The following is a 23,385-nucleotide window of genomic DNA, read 5'->3' on the forward strand; positions in this document are numbered from 1 at the left end:
CTGTGGGCTTCTGATTTCTGCCCATCAACCACTACTCTTATGAGTCTATCAGAGAGAAATGATTTAATAATTGAGAAAACATTTCTAGTTATACTGTAGTTGGAAATCTTGTGAATTAGGCCTTTATGCCATACCTTATCGAAGGGCTTTAATATGTCAAGAGCAATTGCCCTCTTTCATAATAATAATTTCTTTAAATAAACGGCTACCTTTTAATAATATTAGTACATCTTACATTCGACTATTAGCATCCCGACGTCTTTCAGGACGCTTATATATAAAACAGGACTGCTAACAAAACCTACACAAATTAAAGAACACTTACAATATCAAATAAGTCATTTTGTAATTTTGGAAACTATTCAGAGGAGCTATCTTCAAGAAAAGCGATATCTCCTGGCTGAATGCAGCCTAAAATAGTTGAAACCACATTTAATCAGAACTCTTTTTCCTCTAATTTTACATTGGCAGTAATTTTAATATTACATTCAGCAATATAAGAATTTATATGGTTAATTATTCTTTGCTTTGATTTATTTAATGATATATATATTTTCTGCAATGAATATTGCATATATATATATATATAAATATATATATATATACATATAAATATGTACATACATATAATATATATATGCATATAAATATATATATACATATGCATATATATATACATATAAATATATATACATATAACTATATATATACATATAAATATATATATATACATATGAATATATATACATATAAATATATATATACATATAAATATATATATACATATAAATATATATATATAAATATATATATATAAATATATATATATATAAATATAAATATATATATAAATACATATATATATAAATATATATAAATATATATATAAATATATATATATTTATTTATATATATTAATATATATATATTTATATATACACATATATATATATATATATATATATATATATATATATATATATAACTTGGTAGTTTATCCATTAAAATCTGTTAGGTCAAATTTGAAAATTTAATAAGATGCGTGTTACATTGAACAATAATTTAATTTTCAAATCTCACTCTAATGGATGAACTACCCAGATTTTCAAACCACGCGCGACCACGCGTTATTATCCGACTACATATAAATCCGTAGCTAACATCACGTGGACTGTACTCACATTCTTCTACTCGACACCATGGCAAAGAATAAGAGAAAAATATATATGGATTTAAAAAGGTGTCTATCTCTGAAATATATATCTCTCTTTAAAAGAATAAACACTCGTTTATTTTATAAAGGAAAAAAATTCGAGTTTAAATATATATATATATACATATATATATATATATATATATATATATATATATATATATATATATATATATATATATATATCTCCAAACATCATTAAATACGATGGATACACTTTGTTTTATTATATTTTTTTAATTTTTTGATTTTCCGTACAATCTTTTTACATCAAAATGCCTATATCAAATGCCTATATATAGCCCTATTATTGTTTAAATGCATGATTCGCTGGCACAACGTTGTCGATGTATGCTCAATATATATATATATATATATATATATATATATATATATATATGTATATATATATATATATTGAGCATACATCGACAACGTTGTCCCATATATATATATATATATATATATGTATATATAGTTTTTTTTAAACAAATCCAGCAGAGTGCTTACTTATAAGGAAAATTCGAAAATAAGTGCATATTATTTATATTTTGTGTATAGAAAGTTTTAGATGAGATACGTAATTGGTACCGTCGGTTTCAAACCCGACAATTAGGACTTTTTTATATACCTATATCAAGAACTGTTCACCCAATACTCAGATGATTATTGGCTGTAGAAAGTTTGATATGAGTATCTTAAACGGTCCTAATTAGCGGGTTTGAAAGCGACAGTACCAATGTCTTATCTAAAAAATATTCGTAATATATATATATATATATATATATATATATATATAAAGAGCAAACAATAAAACATATTAAAAAAACACTTTGAAATGAGTTAAAAACATATTTAATCTGAAAAGGAAACACTAGATAAGTGGATAGTCCTTAATCCGCGGAGTTTCGAAGAAATACTTTCCTTCTCATCAGTGGGTAGGAATTAGCAAAATGCGGGATCGGATTTTGCATGCAAAAGTATTTGATGAAACAACAAGTAAGTCAAAGAAGTTACTTGATAACAAAAAAAGTGAAGCAGAGGGAATATGGTGAGGAAAAAGGTGATTACACATGAATGGATAGGTTGGTGGAAGATAAATAATCCAGTGACGGTAAAATCCAAATGTATAATTTCAAGAAAGTTAATTGAATTTCCATTTGCACAAGTAAAATTCAAAAATCCCGTTATTGGAAGAAGATGGTCCATAATAATCCAAAGGCCGAAATCCATGGAAAAATTCACAAAAATGTGTGCAAGGAAAAAAAGGAAAAAATTCCAATAATATTAATAAAAGAAAAATAAGATATGCTTTTCATTCTACTGCCGAGATATAAATATAAACATTAATTCTGTAACATTTATAATATACTTTAATTTTACCATCTTGGATCATTTTGGTAAATTTAATTCTAATTTTTATTTTATTATTATTATTATTATTATTATTATTATTATTATTATTATTATTATTATTATTATATATATTACTTTTATTTATACAAACATTAATGGCTACTTATGTGCATACATGTTTCTGTAATCACCCACGTTGGGGGATTACGTCTTCAGGCCAAGAATTACCGTCGACTTTCGACGGTAATTCTTGGCCTGAAGACGTAATCCCCAACGTGGGTGATTACAGAAACATGTATGCACATATGTAGCCATTAATGTTTGTATAAATAAAATTAATATACCTGCCCTGTTCACTCATTGAGCACTATTTTGGTAGACACATGTTGTGTCAGTGGATGTACTTCTAGGAAACTAAACTCTACTGGCTATATATGTATATATATATATATATATACATATATATACATATATATATATATATATATATATATATATATATATATATATATATATATATATAGCTGAGAGTGCAACACGAATTATTTGCAATAGTCGACATATCTTATCTTCTCTGTTCATGATGTTTAGAATAGAGACACTACAAGTCGTCGCTAACGTTGGTGTTCCTTAATATTGGGACGGTGTTCGATCAAAGCATCTCGAAAAGACATGCTGTCTTGTTCGACCTTTGTGGTTTTCCTTTTATATTTCATACACGCTTTTATTTCAAAGTCCATTCGTACGTCATGAAGTACGTTCATCTTTTTATTCTGTTTATTCGTCTTTCTAGTTACGAATTTCTCTTTGCAAATAGTTTAACGTTATTAATATAGATGATATCGATTATATATTCATTAATGTCTCTTAATAACTATTTGCCATCGCACCTGTCTTAGTATTTTATTAGATGCCAACATCTCTATGAGTAAAAAGTATTTCACGTATGTTCCTTCAGAGAATTTCTCTTTTTTTATTTTTTGTAGTGAAATATATGATCAAACGTATTTGCGTACGTGTTATTAATATGACAAGATTTGAACTATTCTTCCGTTGTGTTTTAATTAATTTTTCAGTTTTTGTATTGTTATCACTATGAACGTGAACATAATTAAACTTATTGCAATTGCAATATGCTCACAACGGTTCTGTTGTTTCCGTTTATTTACGATATTTTATATTGCGAAACCTAAATGACTATTCATACTTTTTTATGGCAATCAATCCAAACAATGTATGCCGCCACTGTAACAAGCTAAAAAATTAAATACTGCTTTACAGTAAAAAAATAAATACTACTTTACGGTAAAAAATAAATACTACTTTACGGTAAAAATAAATACTATTTTACGGTAAAAAATAAATACTACTTTACGGTAAAAATAAATACTGCTTTACTGTAAAAAATAAATACTACTTTACGGTAAAAATAAATACTGCTTTACGGTAAAAATAAATACTACTTTACGGTAAAAAAATAAATACTACTTTACGGTAAAAATAAATACTACTTTACGGTAAAAATTAAATACTACTTTACAGTGAAAAATAAATACTACTTTACGGTAAAAAAAAATAAATACTGCTTTACGGTAAAAAAACAAACTTGCCAACGAAAACTGTTAGATGGAATATATTCTAAGCTAAAATATCTTGAAATAATAGTACAGATGAAAACATAAATGTTTCAATTTTCATACAAGATGTTTTTATATATTCTCATAATAAATGTACAACGACTTCAATTTCGGCAATTTTCATTCTCACTTGTGAGAAGATTGTTGTGCTTCAACGTCGTGTCACAGATCTTAAAAAACACAAGTTGCTGTCATTTTAAATGCAAATGAATATTTCATTGACATGTATAATTTGTTAACTTCTGGTTTTTTATATGTGTTCCTTTGCGATCCGCCAAGGCTGAAAGTTTTCGATCCTAAAATCGAATCAGCTTATTTCTGTTTCAAATGATTAACCAGTTATATATAAGGCGTACATTAAAACTAAAGATTTATTGATAATCAATGTTTTATGATATGTTGTCAGTATATGCCCATTTTTCATGTATACGCATCGCGCACTTCTGCTGCTCTCTTCTCACGCGCCCCTATTAACTCTCACAGTCTAATTATCCTAACTAGTCGTTCGAAATGTTGACAACTATTGAAATTTCTTACGCTATTATTTAATCTAATAACTATTTTATATACAAGTGGATTGTCTTGCTCAATACTTAAGCACATCGTAAGCCAATATGTGGAATGACGCTTTACAACAAAGCTGTTCAATTTACTCTAATCTAAATACATTCTCTCTTCTTAGCGCCACTACACACGCGCATATATAAAAAAGACATCCATTTATAATAACACTTGTGCATATATAATAGCACACGCGCATATATAATCAACCACATACATGCAAAGATAACCACACACGTGCATATATAACCATAAACATGCATATTTCACCACACATATACCACACATATAATTGAACATATGCATAAAAAAACTACACAGGTGCATACATGCATATATAATCACGTACGTGCATATATATATATATATATATATATATATATATATATATATATATATATATATATACATTAACGTGCATATATAATCACATACGTGCATATATAATCCCGCACCTGCATATATAATCACATACCTGCATATACAGGGCGACCAAAAAAACGGGCCCCAACTCTAATTAGGCTCCCATTTCTTAGTGTTTTGTCCGAATGAAATGAAACTTTGGTCATAACTAGTTTATTGTATTTATTTGCTTCCCCACCAAAGCAAATTAGGCACAAGGCCGTTTTTAATGTGGGGTAAAAACCAGCTCCCCTATAAGTAGGCAAAAAGGGGGCACTCTGGTTACCAAAAATAATAATTGTCCCAGTATAGAGGGTTTCCCCTCCATTGACTAGTACAAATTATCTTAAGTGCAGCATCTGCAGAACAGATACTACATTTTGATCCCGGCCCGAAGGTCAAGATCAATAGAAAAAAGGCAAGCCTCACATCACATCCAATACAAGGGTCTTTGGCCTTTTTTTCTCCGTTCTACAGCATATGTTCTAGATGACCTCCATTTAGCTTCTTTTTTTGTGTGTCACCTGTATAATCACATACGTACATAAAGAATCACATACGTACATTTATAATCATATACGTGCATATATAATCACATACGTGCATAAAGAATCACATACGAGCATATATAATCACATACGTACATAATCACAAACGTGCATATATAATCACATAGTGCATATATAAACACTAACGTGCATATATAATCACATACGTGCATATATAATCACATACGTGCATATATAATCACATACGTGCATATATGATCATATATGTGCATAAATCAATCATCGCACACGTACATTTATAATCATATACGTGCATATATAATCACACACGTGCCTATCTAATCACATAGTGCATATATAAACACTAACGTGCATATATAATCACATGCATGCATATATAATCACAAACGTGCATATCTAATCACACACGTGCATATATAATCACATAGGTGCATATATAATCACATACGTGCATATATAATCACATACGTGCATATATGATCATATATGTGCATAAATCATCGCACACATACATTTATAATAATATACGTGCATATATAATCAGACATGTGAATTTCTAATCACATAGTGCATATATAAACACTAACGTGCATATATAATCACATACGTGCATATATAATCACACACGTGCATATATAAACACTAACGTGCATATATAATCACATAGGTGCATATATAATCACATACGTGCATATATAAACACTAGCGTGCATATTTAATCACATACGTGCATATATGATAATATATGTGCATAAATCATCGCACACAAACATTTATAATCACATACGTGCATATATAATCTGACACGTGCATATATAAACACATAGCGCATATATAAACACTAACGTGCATATATAATCAGAAACGTGCATATCTAATCACACACGTGCATATCTAATCACACACGTGCATATATTATAGGTGCATATATGATCACATACGTGCATATATAAACACTAACGTGCATATATAATCACATACGTGCATATATGATCATATATGAGCATAAATCATCGCACACGTATATTTATAATAAAATACGTGCGTATATAATCACATAGTGCATATATAATCACATAGTGCATATATAAACACTTACGTGCATATATAATCAGAAACGTGCATATATAATCACACACGTGCATATCTAACCACACACGTGCATATATAATCAGAAACGTACATATCTAATCACATACGTGCATATCTAATCACACACGTGCATATATAATCACATACGTGCATATATACTCACATCCGTGCATATATAAACACTAACGTGCATATATAATCACATACGTGCATATATAATCATATATTTGCATAAATCATCGCAAACATACATTTATAATCATATACGTGCATATATAATCACACATGTGCATATCTAATCACACACGTGCATATATAAACACTAACGTGCATATATAATCACATACGTGCATATATAATCACAAACGTGCATAGCTAATCACACACGTGCATATATAATCACATAGGTGAATATATAATCACATACGAGCATATATAAACACTAACGTGCATATATAATCACATACGTGCATATATGATCATATATGTGCATAAATCATCGCATACATACATTTATAATCACATAGGTACATATATAATCACACACGTACATATATAAACACATAGCGCATATATAAACACTAATGTACATATATAATCAGAAACGTGCATATCTAATCACACACGTGCATATCTAATCGCACACGTTCATATATCATCACACAAGTGCATATATAATCACATACGTGCATATATAAACACTAACGTGCATATATAATCATATACGTGCATAAAGAATCATATATGTGCATAAATCATCGCACACGTATATTTATAATCACATACGTGCGTATATAATCACATAGTGCATATATAATCACACACTAGCATATATAATCACATACTGCATTTATAAACACTAACGTGCATATATAATCACATACATGCATATATAATCACACACGTTCTTATATAATCACATACATGTATATATAATCACATACATGCATATGTAATTACATGGTGCATATATAAACACTAACGTGTATATATAATCACATACGTGCATAAAGAATCACATACGTGCATATATAATCACACACGTGCATATATAATCACATACGTGCATATATAATCAAATACGTGCATATCTAATCACACACTTGCATATATAATCAACTACGTGTATATATAATTACAAATGTGCATATATCATTATATACTAGCATATATAACTACACACGTGCATATATAGTCACATTCGTGCATATATAATCGCACACGTGCATATATAATCACAAACGTATACACATAATAAAACGCGAGAATTTATCATCACACACATAAATATATCACCATGCACGTGCATATATAAACACACACGTGCATATATAATTATACATCTGCACACATAATCCCACACGTGTATATATCACCACAAATGTGCATACATAATAAAACGCTTCCATATATAATCACACCCGTTCATAATAATATTTTACGTGCGTGTATAACTACATGTGTACATACAATATCACACACGTGCATACATAATTACACGCATGCATATATCACACCACGCGTACATAATCATACACATACATACATAATGACACACGCATATACGTAATAACACACGTTCATAATAATCACACTTAAAAGTTTTAAATTGGATACAAGATCAACATATTTTTTTATATATTCTCATATTAAATTTTCAACGGGTTCAATTTCGACAGTTTTCTTTATTTAGTGTAAGAAGATTATTGCGTTTTAGCGACATATATGTAAAAACACGAGTTGCTGTCATTGTTTTAGTTACAAGTGAATGTTCTAACATATTGCATAATTTTTTAATTGATGGTTCTCATATGCATTCATTTATGACTCTCTTAGGCTGATAGTTTTCCATCCTAATAGCAAATGACTTTATTTATAATTAAAAATCATTAAGACAAAACTGTTGGAAAACAGATGAGGTTCATTTGACTTGATTTCTGTTCCAAATAATTAAGAAAGGAATAGAAAATACATAGAGTGAGGGATTAATTGATATTTTGTTAGTACATCTCCATTTTCACGTCTACACATTGTTGCCTTCTTCCATGTTTATATTAATTCTCACAGTCCTAATTCGTAGTTCAAAATTCCAATTGCACTTTTTTTTACATGGTGGTCACCACTTATCAAGGCCCGGAAGCCACTCAGGGATAAGGGTCATTGCAAGTACACTACGCTAGTGCGGATATTTGATGAAGTGTTTACTTAAGGGGGGCTGTTCATAGGAATTTGTTAACGTTGGACTTGAAGACACCCAGGTTGTAGTCAGGTGGGAAGCAGGCAGACGGAACAGAGTTCCACAGGCGTTCAGTTCTAAGAAAGAAGCTTTGTTCATGGAATCCACGTTTTTTACTCAGCTTACAATTTTATATACTGGTAAATTCTTCCTTAACAATATTTAACATCATAAATTAATATTTGCAATGACTCTTTACAACACGACTGTTGAGTTTAGTTCTATCTAAACACATTCTCCTTTCTCAGCGCCACCACACACGTGCCTATATTGTCACACACGTGCACATATCACTATAGACGTTATATATCATCAAATACATGCATATATTACCACACACATATATAAATCCCCACACCCGTGCATATAACTACAAACAATCATATACCACAACACATATATCAGGACACGTTCACATATCACCAAACACCTGCATATATCACAATACGTGTGCATAATATACAACCACCCACATTCCTATATAAGCACACGCGCTCATATATAACGATACACGTTCATATACATTACCACACACGCGAATATATAACCATACACGTTCATATATAACCATACACGTTCATATATAACCATACCCGTTCATATATAACCACACACGCTCATATATAACCATAAACGTTCATATATAACTATACACGTTCATATATAAACATACACGTTAATATATAAACATACACGTTCATATATAACCACACACGTTCATATATAACCCACACGTTCATATATAACACTACACGTTCATATATAATCATACACGCTCATATATAACCATACACGTTCATATATAACCCTGCACGTTCATATATAATCATACACGTTCATGTATAACCCTACACGTTCATATATAACCCTACACGTTCATATATACCCATACACATTCATATATAATCCTACACGTGCATATATAACCATACACGTTCATATATAACCACACGCTCATATATAACCACACACGCGCATATATAACCATACACGCTCAAATATAACGATACACGTTCATATATAACCATACACGTTCATATATAATCATACACGTTCATATATAACCCTACACGTTCATATATAACCATACACATTCATGTATTACAATACACATTCATATATAACCCTACACGTTCATATATAACCATACACGCTCATATATAACCATACACGTTCATATATAACCCACACGTTCATATATAACCATACACGTTCATATATAACCGTACACGTTCATATATAATCATACGCGTTCATATATAACCATACACGGTCATATATAGATAACCATACACGTGTACATATCACCACCCACATTCATACATCACGACAGCCGTGCATAAATCATCACGTACATGCATATATCATTTCAGATGTACACATATCACCACACACGTACAAATATACTCACTATACTCACACACTAGCATATATCATCACACACATGTATATATCACCAAACACATATGCATATATCACAATACACATGCATATATCTCCACGCACGTGCATATATCACCACACACATGTGTATATACCACAATACACATACATATATTACCACACAATATCACTACACAAATACATATATCACTAGAAACGTGTACATATTATCACGCATGTGCAAATATCATAAACACGTACATATATGACAACACACGTGCACATATCACCACACACGCGCATACATAATCGCAGACATACACATGTCACCAAACATATATCACCACACACATTCACTTATCATCACGAACGTACATATATCACAAAAATGTATTTATATCACCACACGCGCGCACATATCACCACACATGTTCACACATCTACGAACACACGTGCATATATTACCAAACACATACATATATGATCACATACGCATATTGTAACAGAGATACCCATCACGTTATTAATATTACAAATAGCGAATTGATTTGCAACTATAACATTTTTTCTAATTATCGATAAAACGAGAAAACATGAAGGAAGTTTGCTAAACTTGTTAATTATATTCCAATACTGCAAACATGCGATCAATAAATTTGTTTGTATTTTATTTTTTGTTCATTTTTCATTTCATGTCGATTTGAATTCCAAATTTCGAAGGCAATGTAGCTGGAAGACATTGTAAATGTTTGGTTTCATTAAATTAAATTTCCTTTCTTTTTAGACTTTGAAAAACACGAGTTTATTTGTCAAATGAAAACAAAAGTGCGCGACTCTCTCCATTAATTGTGCCATTCTTGTGTGAATCAGTCGGCCGGTTATGATTTTGTGTGTTTGAATCCGACATAACTAAGGTGATACTTTGATTCTTATTAGGTTATCAAAGTTCACAGGTGTAAAGCCTGGTCAGTACTAGATGGGGGACGACTTGAGAATAACATACATTGTATGTAAGTGGATCGTGACATCGTAAAATCATCTCACTTGGGACTCGGAACATTGTGTTCACTTGATAATCTCTGGAAAATTCCTCACAATCGCGCGAGGTGTGTTCCGCAACATGAGTTAGAGATGAGACACACACACACACACACACACACAAACACACACACAAACACACACACACACACACACACACACACATATATATATATAATGTTTATTTTAGAAATATTTTAAATTTCAATGTATACCGTTTCATTTAAAACTGTTAGGATAAAAGAAAACAAAATCCTTGTTAAATTCGAGTAAAGCTCAACAGAACTATTTTATAGTGGCAGAGCATATATAGTACAAGATTTTATTAAAATTAAAAGACACATTTTTTATATAACTTTCGTTTATTTCATTGTGGATTTTTTTTCATTGCATCTGTTTCGTTAACGGGAGGACAATTCTATGATTTCATGTTTTCATAGACATTTTCCAAACCGTCAAGTCTTTGAATGCGATTTCCTGCCGATGTTATTAAACAAAAAAATATATATATATTACGATAGGAAAATGCGGGAATTGATTATGTAGTGTTTAAATTGAATTTTTTAAAACAATTTTAATGCTGCATTATTTTAAGTTATCAATCTATTTTAGTTTTTCCTAGAATATGTTGTCCTTTTCTTTTCCAGTTTTCACAATTAGTTCTTTTCTTTTTCATGTTTAAGCTTAACTATATTACTTTTCATGTTCGTATTTTTCTATTGTAATCCATGATTTTTCCAGGCTTCCAATGAATTCACTTGTTCTTTGTTTAAGTCTTATTTTTCCTCCATAAACACATATGTAATAACGATGTAACGGCACCCGTCTGCTTTCAATAAAATCCCCCAATCACCTCCCTTTCATGATTTCATTTTCTCTATATATATATTAAAAAAATTTGTACTTACCCTTACGCCAACATATAAAAAATATAATTAACATATTTTAGTTCTTAAAATAAAACTGTATAACCTCAAGAAATTATTTTAAATAGTAAAAATTACAAAATGTCCTCAACCGTACATTATGCTTCTCGAGAAAACCCTTAAAAATAATCTCGATACGAGACTATGATAAAAATATTAATATACAATAATACACATTGATAAAAATTATAAGCAATAAAAATTATTAAATAATAACGTATACACAAATGTAAAGGTAGATGAATGGTCTTGATATGTAATTTTTTTATGTACACATATGTATATATATATATAATATAATATATATAATATAATATATATATAATATATATAATGTATATAATATATATATAATATATATAATATATATATATATAATATACATAACTACTTAATTTACTCACATAAAATTAATATACGAAAGTATAAATTTATGCGTAAACTTTAAGTATTTACTTCAAAAGTGCTCAATACGTAGGTAGAGCTAGCTAGTAAGTTATAAAATATATATGGCGATTAAGCTACACTGAATATTTCGCGTTTCATCCACTCTAGGACTGTTCAGGCTGAAACTATATATATATATATATATATATATATATATATATATATATATAGACAGAGAGAGAGAGAGAGAGAGAGAGAGAGATAATTACCCATTCACATACACCTTTCACGATAAAGCTAGAACCCAGAATGAGATAGAATCGAGCAATTCCATCGACAACGGACAGCGCCAGGCCCAAAGTGGGTTTCGATGTACTGCATCTCATCAGTGACGTGCTCAAACATAGGCGCGAACACAGGTCGACGCACTCATGCAATACTGACGACCTAACCATATGGGCTACGGCGCAATCTTTTGGCTATGACTCGATTTTTAAATTCTTTTCTTTTATTTTTTTTATCCAGTTCTACATTCTCTACGTTCTCCGTTGTCGATGCAAGTGCTCGATTCTATCTAATTCTGTGTTCTAGCTTTATCGTGAAAGGTGTATGTGAACGGGTATTTATATATCTAGCTAGAATCTCCTCTTAATGTCTAATATATATATACATATATATATATATATATATATATATATATATATATATATATATATATATATATACATTGTTCGGAACAATTAATTGAAAGTATATCTACTGGTATGCAGATCCAGTGATTTTTGGTCTTACAAAATATTGGATTTAAAGTACAATATCCTTTTTCTGCCTCAATATTCAATTCCCTTATTCTATGTATATAAAAAATTTTAAAAACTTAAAAAAAAAACTTTAATTCTCTATGTTTGTTGTTATTAGCAAAAGAGGGGCAAACCAATAAAAATATTTGCTGAAATTTTCTTGGAGGAGATGAATAAGCATCAAAAACTCATGGTTTAAGGAAAAGATTTATTCAGTTGTACTCTTTGTTTTCTAACAATAAAACAGTTCTATACTGTAAGATTAACTTTTTCAAATCATAAAATTTAAATACATAAATTCATATACCTTCTATAATATAAAGCTGGATGTCCGCGTGTGTGTGTGTGTGGATGTCTGTGTGTGTGTCTGTGCGTGTGTGTGTGTCTGGTCACGAATAGTCTCCTATATGGTTGACTATTTTAAAAAGCTAATTACATATAATGATAGAAATGTATCGAGACACAGGAATGGGTATGTTTGATCTGGCAGAACGGCGGTTCATTAAAATTTTGGGGTCTGCGTTCGCGCCTGGTCCACAAAGTATAGAAATTAAAAAAAATTAAAAATTAAAAAAAAAACGTTTATAAGTGTTTTTGATATAGATGTAGATAATACTACTTTGATAAGTATGTTTTATCTTAAATAGGGATTGTATAATAAAATTGTGGGGTCTGCATTCGCGTTTGGCCTCAATAGAATGGAAATAGGCACAAACTGTAATAAAGACTTTTCCTATCTATCTGTGTAAGTATTCTTTGATAATTATGTTTCAGTTTGAAGAAATATGATATAATAAAAATTATGGGGTGTTCGTTCGAACCTGACCTCCATAGAATGGAAATATGTCACAAAGTTTAACAAGGCTTTTTATATATAGATCCAGAGAATATTGTGATAAGTGTTTCAGTGTGAACAGGTATGGCATAATAAATTATGGGGGTTATCTATTTTATTTTTACGTTCATCATATTTTGCTTTGGTTTTGATACCCCCAAATGCTATCTCTTTACAACCCTTCGTTTTCATAACCTATCATACTTTCATAAATCAGAGTCCATTTTCTGTAGGCTGTTTTGAAACCAGTCAACGGCGGGTACTTTTGCTAGTATATATATATATATATATATATAAATTAATATGTATATATATATATATATATATATATATATATATATATACAATTATGCGTATATCGTCATATAATAAATATATCACTCTGACTGATGTTAAAAGCATTTGTAAAAAAGAATAAATGTTTAATTTTATCGGTATCTCTCGCAATGAAGCCAGACATGACTTCTGTTTCCAGGGTTTGAATCGCTTGACTGCCTTAATCAAGATATCCTGATGACTCCCGGAAGGATGAAACACTAGCGTCCTGTGAGCATTTAATTATTGTAGTAAATAATTATATATATATATATATATATATATATATATATATATATATATATATGTATATACATATATGTATATATATGTATATATAGAAATATATGTATTTAAATTTTATGATTTAAAAAAGATAATGTTCCAATATAGAAATATATGTGTGTGTGTGTGTGTGTGTGTGTGTGTGTGTGTGTGTGTGTGTGTGTGTGTGCGTGTGTGTTTCTGCACGCAGGAACGGATTCATTTTAAATTCTACGCAATATATTCAGCATTTGTGAAATGAAACCAATAATCTAATAAAACATAATAGTACGCCAACAATTTATTTTTATATTTAGTTTAGGAAAACTTAACATTTACATAAGAAGATAAAATTTACAACAAAGGCTAATATTTTACTCGTCCATGTAATATCTATTATTAAACTTACTCGGAACTTCGATTCTTTAAATACACACTTAACTTGGTGTCTAACCAGGAGAGATGGTAAATAACATAATAGATGGCTATGTTGGATTTTTTTTCTGTTTCGTTGACTTCTACTTCTTCTTCCTTTCTTTTATTTTTCAATAGTTGTCCAGACCAAAACGGCGACACGCTGGGCTCTGTCTGATTCAGAAACGATGAGTCTATACTAAAAAATTAATCGTGTTGTATGCGCCTGAGTTCCACGATTAATGATCTCAGTTGGCCGATCAAAACAAAAGCACACATATTCATTCAAAATAAATTTAAATTTGTTACCGACAACAATGACGATAACAATAGAAAAATAGAAAACTATAGAGAATAAAAATACTTGTCGGTGAAAAATTTAAATTTGTTATTCGTTCTAAACAAAGACATATACCCCTAAAGTTAATTTTTAAAAAGTAGGGGTTTAGTTGACCCAAAACTGTTTAATAAACCTATTTAAACCAAACTATTTAAAAGCCGGCATTTTATGTTTTGAATAAGGAAAACTCCGCTATTTTAGCCCATGGTGTCCCATTTTGGGAAGACAAATTTTCCAAAATGAGGCTCTTAGTATTGGTATTTTTATTTAAAATTTATATTTATTTACACAGGCTATGTACGAAGGCCCATGTCAAAGGGGTGTCGATCGAAATATATATATATTTTTTTTTTCTCGTTCGATTGATTTCCTTATTCTTGTAATAATCCGTTTCCGGTATATCCGCGCATGCGCCGCGCTATTTCTGCGTCCGCCGCAAAGACGTTCGTTCTGTTACACATTGTCTGCAATGTCGTATACTGTTTTTATCTGTTCATTGATTGGGGAAGATATTAGGATATGTGGGACAATGGTGAATATGAATAACATTCTTTTACTGTTAGATGGTTAATTTTCGTTTAAGCTGTTCTGTTCTGTTTGTTAAATGTTTACCTACACCCTTTTTTCGGGGATTGTTTGTGTGTTTTCATGGTCAATATGGTTTTTTATATGTTTTTTATGTTTTTTTATATGTTTTTAATATGTTTTTATGGTCATTATGGTGTTTTATATGTTTTTATGGTCAATATGGTTTTTATATGTTTTTTTATGTTTTTTATATGTTGTTATGTTCAATATGGGTGTTTATAGGTTTTATATGTTTTTATATGGTTTTTATATGTTTTTTTATGGTCAATATGGTTTTTATGTGTTTTTATTTGTTTTTTTATATGTTTTTATATGTTTTTATATGTTTTTCATGGTCAATATGAATAACACACTTTCACTGTTAGATGGTTGATTTTCGTTTAAGCTGTTCTGTTCTGTTTGTTAAATGTTTACCTACACCCTTTTTTGGGGGGGATTGTTATGGGTTTTTTAATTGCATTTATCACATATAGTTATCGAAGCCAATAAATTAAGAGGTTCATAACGAATAGTGTTCATTCAAGTTTTATTGAAAGTTTTTTTTTATTGCATTTTCACCTGCATCTAAGCAAGTGCAGCTTTGATATAAGGGGCTACTATCTGGGACATAATTTACAGATATACTATGTAGGGCGTCGAGTATCAAAATGTATTTTTACATTACACTTGAACTTCTGCATGTCAGTACAGTAAAAAAAGCAGGAAGCCTCAAGAGAATTCCAAAATTCAGCAGTCATAGAAAAGAAACTGTTAGAATGGAAGGCTTTCTGGCATTTAAGGATATTTACTGTGAATAGGTGGGATTTTGCTGCTTCTCGGGTTTCTCGGAAGTATTAAGGTAGAGGGGTTACAAGTGATTGTAGGTCGTCGGAGCACCTACGATTAAAATACTTGTAAAAGGGAAGAGGGATACAGCACTTCCGTGATAAGACAGAGGTTAAAGCCTTGCTGACAGAGCCGAACTCTCTTTTGAATCTTGTCGACGAGTGGGAGACTAGTAACAGATGAACAACAATACTCCATACATAGACGAATATTTTTTTGTATAGGTAAAATATATTCTCAGGCGTAAGTAATATTCCAGCAGGTTGATAGAGCCTACCGTGTTTGCAATGTCTTCGATGTATCTGTTCCAACACATGTTCCCTGTAAAACGTTAAGCCGAGGACTTCGAACGCGGTACTTTCAGGTAAGTTATCATTAATCATGACTATTAGTGGCTGAGAAGGTTCTTGTAATTATTAAAGGAAATAAGCTTAGTCTTGGCTTCATTGAAAGTGTGCAACCATTCAAAGTTTAACCGACCCAGGGGGCAGTGTTAGTAAGAATTCGTCTCAATGATTTAGTGTTGTTCTAAATGTGTTTATTTTTATCTTCCGTCGGCTTTGGGCAAGGAAATGATTGCGAAAACTTAGAGAATATGTTTAAAACACTTCCGGTCTGAATTTATGGAAACAAATCCTCATTTCAATTAAATATCTTTCATCGCATCACAATAATATTAAATCGATCACTATAGGAAAAGCAATTTTAGCTATAAAGAAACAGAATTCGTACTAATGATGTAAACATTCTTTAAAATATTTTTTTTAGGTGGGTGCAAAAATAATGTCGTTTTTTTACGTTCAATTTCAAAATATCACAACTCGTTTCATAATAAACTTTCTTAATTGAAATCGGAACCATTTGTTGCTTTTAGCAAAAGAGGTGCAAACCAATAAAAATATTTGCTAAAATTTTCTTTGAGGAGATGAATAAGCATCAAAAACTCATGGTTTAAGGAAACGATTTATTCAGCTGTACTCTTTGTTTTCAAACAATAAAACAGTTCTATACTTGAAGATTCACTTTTTTCAAATCATAAAATGTAAATACATAAATTCATATACCTTCTATAATATAAAGCTGAATGTCTGCGCCTGTGTGTGTGTGTGTGTCTGTGTGTGTGAGTATGTGTGTGTGTGTCTGGTCACGAATAGTCTCCTATATGGTTGACTATTTTAAAAAGCTGATTACATATAATGATAGAAATGTATCGAGACACAGGAATGGGTACGTTTGATCTGGCAGAACGGCGGTTCATTAAAATTTTTGGGTCTGCGTTCGCGCCTGGTCCACAAAGTATAGTATTAGCATAGAAATCCGGAGTTCTGGAGGCGATGAAGTCATTAAAGGTCATCTCGGCTTTTGAAACATTTTTTCGCGTAAGAAGTTGTTAAGATGCTTGAAAAAGTGATAATCGGTGAACAAGAGGTCCAGTGAATATGGCGGATGAGCCCAATTCGGTCAGCTTCCGCAGGGTAAGTTGAGCAACACGCAGGCGAGCGTTGTCATATAGGAGAATTTATCCCTTCATAGTGACCAATCTCGAGCACAAACGTTTGAGTTGTGGTGCATTTCGTCAATTTGTCGGCAGTACTTCGCCATAATACGGGGTGGTCGCCAGAAAAGCGGGAAATTTGTCAACCAACGATTTATTTTTACAAAGAAAAATTTTTACAAAGTTTTTCAAAGACAAATGTTATATTATACTCGTAGAGACTCAAAATGTCGTCCGTGCACGTCAGCAAGATGTAATGAAATCAATATGCAGATTGTACACGCATTCGCCAACAAATGAAAACAATAAAAAAAATAGCAATCACGCTGATCACGTGATCTAAGCTTACCTTCAAATTTCCCGCTTTTCTAGCGACTACCATGTAGTTTCGCCTGGATTCAAGAAGCAGTCACTATAACCATTTTTTGTGCTTGCTATTGAATTTCCGCGTGCGAATATGTGCTTCTGTTGCAGTTTTGAACCATCCAGTTGCCTCATCTGCGCACTGTTAAGCCGGAGGAGAAAAGATATCTCCCCATGGGGCATCTCTAATGAAATCGCCGCTGGGTTCCCAGTTAAACTTTTTATAATACCTCGTTGTTTTGAGCAGTGCCTTTTCAGTTTTGCCTCGAGAAATTAGAGAGATTTCTACCATTATCCAAGCGTGATCATAACTGCCGAGTAAGCTGTGGGCATTCGTTACACAATCACCGGGAACTGTGGTCAGAAATAGATCTAGACGTGAGACGTGTTGATCTTGCTGATCTGAGAAACCTGTTGGAAATGTAACCGTCTGTGTTAGGGAATGAGATATAGAGAAGCTATGTGTTATGCTACCAGCTGCGTCTGTGTCATTAGAGGATACAAACCAGTCATTGTGGTGGATATTGAAGTAACCAAATTCATGTACTTGTGCGTTAGTATCGAGGAAGAGTGCTCTATCTATGCTGTCAGAGACTTTGTTTAAGTCCTGGGTTTAGAAAATATAAGAAACATATTATGTTGCATGTTAAGTCTAAAGCACATAAAAGTCTGGCCGTCTGATTCTAGTTTTGTTTTTCTAGTCAAGGGGAAGGTGTTTCGAATATTATTATATAATATGATTACGATATTATATTATTATGATATATTATTACATGATATTATTATAATATGATAGTATTATGATATAATGTTATTATGACATGATATTATTATGATATCATTACATGATATTATTATGATATTATTATCATATGCTAGTATTATGTTATGATATTAGTATGATATAACATTATGATGTTATTATGATATGATATTTTTATATGGTATTATTATAATATGATAGTATTATGATATGGTGTTATTACGATATAATATTATATTATATGATATAATATTATGATGATATGATATGATATTATTATAATGATATATTATTATATGATATTATTATAATAGGATCGTTATAAGTATTCTAAAACTTTTAGATCGGAAAAGCAAAAAAGAACTGAACGTTCGGATTCATATATACTTAACCGAGAAATTTATAGTCTAGCTGTGTTTATGTGTGTGCGAGTGGGTGTCTCCTTTCTCGATCTACATATACAGCTATGTGTTAGGGTGCATTTAACTGAGTACGAATAAAAAATGGAAAGAATATAAATATTTTTGCCAAGCAAAACATATTTCACCATTCACTAATACTGATTAGATTTTTGCCAATAACACATTTTTGCCAGCGAACTGAATGGAAGCTTCAGACATTCATGAAGTCAATAGAACGCCTGTGTAATATCATCCATCGCTTCCAGACTTGCAATATTGGTATGAAAACAAAGATCGAGATTGAATTTTTACTGTATTTTTTGAACGCTAAAAACAAATTAGAGACAGCAAAATACTTACAAAATTTCTTAAGATGCGTCCATTATAAAACTGCACGTTTAGAGATCAAAATCATATGTCAAAGTGGGGCGTGACAGACTGAAAAACTTACTATGGATAATAAATATAATAGATACAATGGTAATATCGATGAAGAAGGTATGAACCCTAAATAATCTGTCAACTATGAATAAAATTACGAACTACGTTCAATTAAACTTTTAGAGTCAATTATAGATATTCGGTTCACGTTTTTGATAGTAAATAGTCGAAAAAATAGTATTTACGAAGCACACAGGGTGGAACGATAAATTTGTCGCCCTGAACAAACAATACTACACACTACAACTTTATTTGAAAACATTTATTGAAAAACTCAATTCAGATAACTTGATTATGTAGCAGAGCTATGTAACCACCTTCAGCCTCAAACAACGCCTGGATACGGGCCCGAAACTGGAAGGACGCCTTTTACAAAAGCACCGGCTGAAGCTCGGTGAATACTCAGCAGATTACGACGATCAGGCTGGCTTTAGTGTTGTTGGAAGTCATGTTGGTGATTTTCTCGACCTATAACTAAACAAAGTAGTCAAACAGGTTCAAATTAGGAGAAGAGGGGGCCAGTGAGAACTGGGTACAAAATCGTAGCATTCCTTCTGAAGCTAAGGCGAGGTCTTTTTGGATTGTGGGCCCACACCGAATCCTTCTGTCAGAGTTTGGTTCTGACAGCCCAACCTGCTTGCACCATCGGATCACCAGACTCTTCAGCACATCCAGGTACACTTTGGTGTTGACTTTCAAACCGACTTCGAAGATATGAGATTATATGATGTGCCCCTTACTTGAAACCACACCAAAGATCATAACTGTGGCCGGAAACTTTGTTTTCATCACTATGGGCACTGTTATTCGTGTCATTCCAGCGATGCATTTTGAGAATGCTGGTGCCGTTTTCATAACTTGGATTGGTTATGAGCATGAGATGTACAGCGGCGCATCTTCGATCTCGTTCGTTGAACATTGTGTCACTTTCAGACATGATAGAAAGTTCCTAATGATATTGGGATATGTACACCACTGGCCAACTACTAGATGGTCTGCAACAAAAATAGAAAACCGGTTTTCATCGGACGGAAATGGAATCATGTCGTTTTTTTTTTCAAGAGCGACAATCTTCTCGTTTCACCCTGTATTTAATTTTTATAATGTTTTTTTTTTGTGTTTCTTTAACTCAGGCTTTACTCATTACTTTTATCGGTATTTGACGTAAGCATGTGTCTAATTCTTTTTCATTGTCTCTAAAATTAATAAAATAATTTCAACTTAAATTATTATTACAAAAGGCATCAATGTTAGGTGCATTTCAGGTTAGTACAGCCAGCAGGGAAGCAGGAAACAGAGAAGGAATTCCAAAATCTAGCAGTTCGCGAGGAAGAAACTATTAGAATAAAAGGCTGTCCGGCATCTAAGGACCTCAACAGTGAAGAGGTGCGATTTTGCTGCTTGTTGGGTTAGTTGGCAGTACGTGTCTCAAGGGAGCACAAGTTTTATGAGCTCATCAGAGAACATTCCATTAAAGTACTTGTAAAATAAACACAGAGATGTTACGATGTGACAGAGGTTGGAGCTTGGTTGAGAGTGCAGGACAAATTGGTATCTCAATGAAAATAAAACTAATGCCCCCCTACCACCATAAAAGAAATGAAAGGAAAGAAGAAAGAGTATGCTGAACAAACAAACAAACAAACAAACAGGATAGTTTCCTGCCCTTTAAAAAAAAAATTCAAACAATATACACCCACAAAGCTGATACATATTTTTCCAGCCTTGCCTCAAACAAAATATAGGGATATTTAATTTTTAGTATTTATTCTTTTGGCGATCAACAGAAACAGGATTAGTCAGAGGGGGGGGGTGACATTTAAAGCAATGAACAGAACACATTGTTAAATTATTGTTGATAGAAAGTTCTATCCTAAGTAAAGAAGGCCAGTCGTGGTTTTCTAAGCAAGAGCATGCAATAAATGAAGAGTTCTGTTCGATATTCTTTGCAGATTCTCGAATTCGACATAAAGATTCCCGAGTTCGACAGAATGATTTCCGAGTTTGACAAGATACACATTAAGAAGATCGGAAGTTACATCGACTGAAACGTTGTGCAAATAACACTCATGATAAGAACACTAACCCGAATAATCCGAATAATAAAAATAATCAATATTATTATTACTTGTCCGACGTCCGGTGTCACAAAAAATACGATCATTGCAAACAATGATTAATAAGAAACAACTTACTTTCCTTTATAGTCGCTCTTTATCAATTAAAAATCATTAAAACTATTTTCTCTCCAAAAGTTTTCAAAGCAAAAATAAACACAGCTATCCGTTTCCAATTCGCTATTTATTTTATGATTAAAAAAAGTCATGTTGATATGAGAGTGTTGTTTTTTTTTACGGATTCTTTTTAAAATTCTAAAAAAAAATGCAAGTAAATTAACATCTGTTCTTTTATATTAAAAATTATTCAGAAAAAAACAAAACAATGTATTGTTTATTGAATTAATGTAACTTTTTAAAACCAATTCTTTTAAATTTGTCGTTATTTGTTTTTTTTTGTTTTTGTTTTTTTTTTAATTTTATTTATGATATGTTTAAAAAAAATTCAACTACCGTGGAATTTCCACGGGTTCTACTTGTCAATATACTTTTTTTTATTACATTTTCACCCCAAACAAGGCACATTTCCACTTTGTTGTAGAGGGCTACTATCAGGGAGATAGGCATCAGGGGTACTGTGCAGGGAGTTGGGCAGCAAGATGTCAGTTCCGGTTAGACTTGAACTTCTGCATGTGAGTACAGTCGGGGAAGCAGGGACTCGGA

This window comes from Euprymna scolopes, chromosome 19 (genome assembly GCF_053919585.1).
Source record: "Euprymna scolopes isolate OS-2025 chromosome 19, ASM5391958v1, whole genome shotgun sequence".
NCBI classification, from domain to species: domain Eukaryota; kingdom Metazoa; phylum Mollusca; class Cephalopoda; order Sepiida; family Sepiolidae; genus Euprymna; species Euprymna scolopes.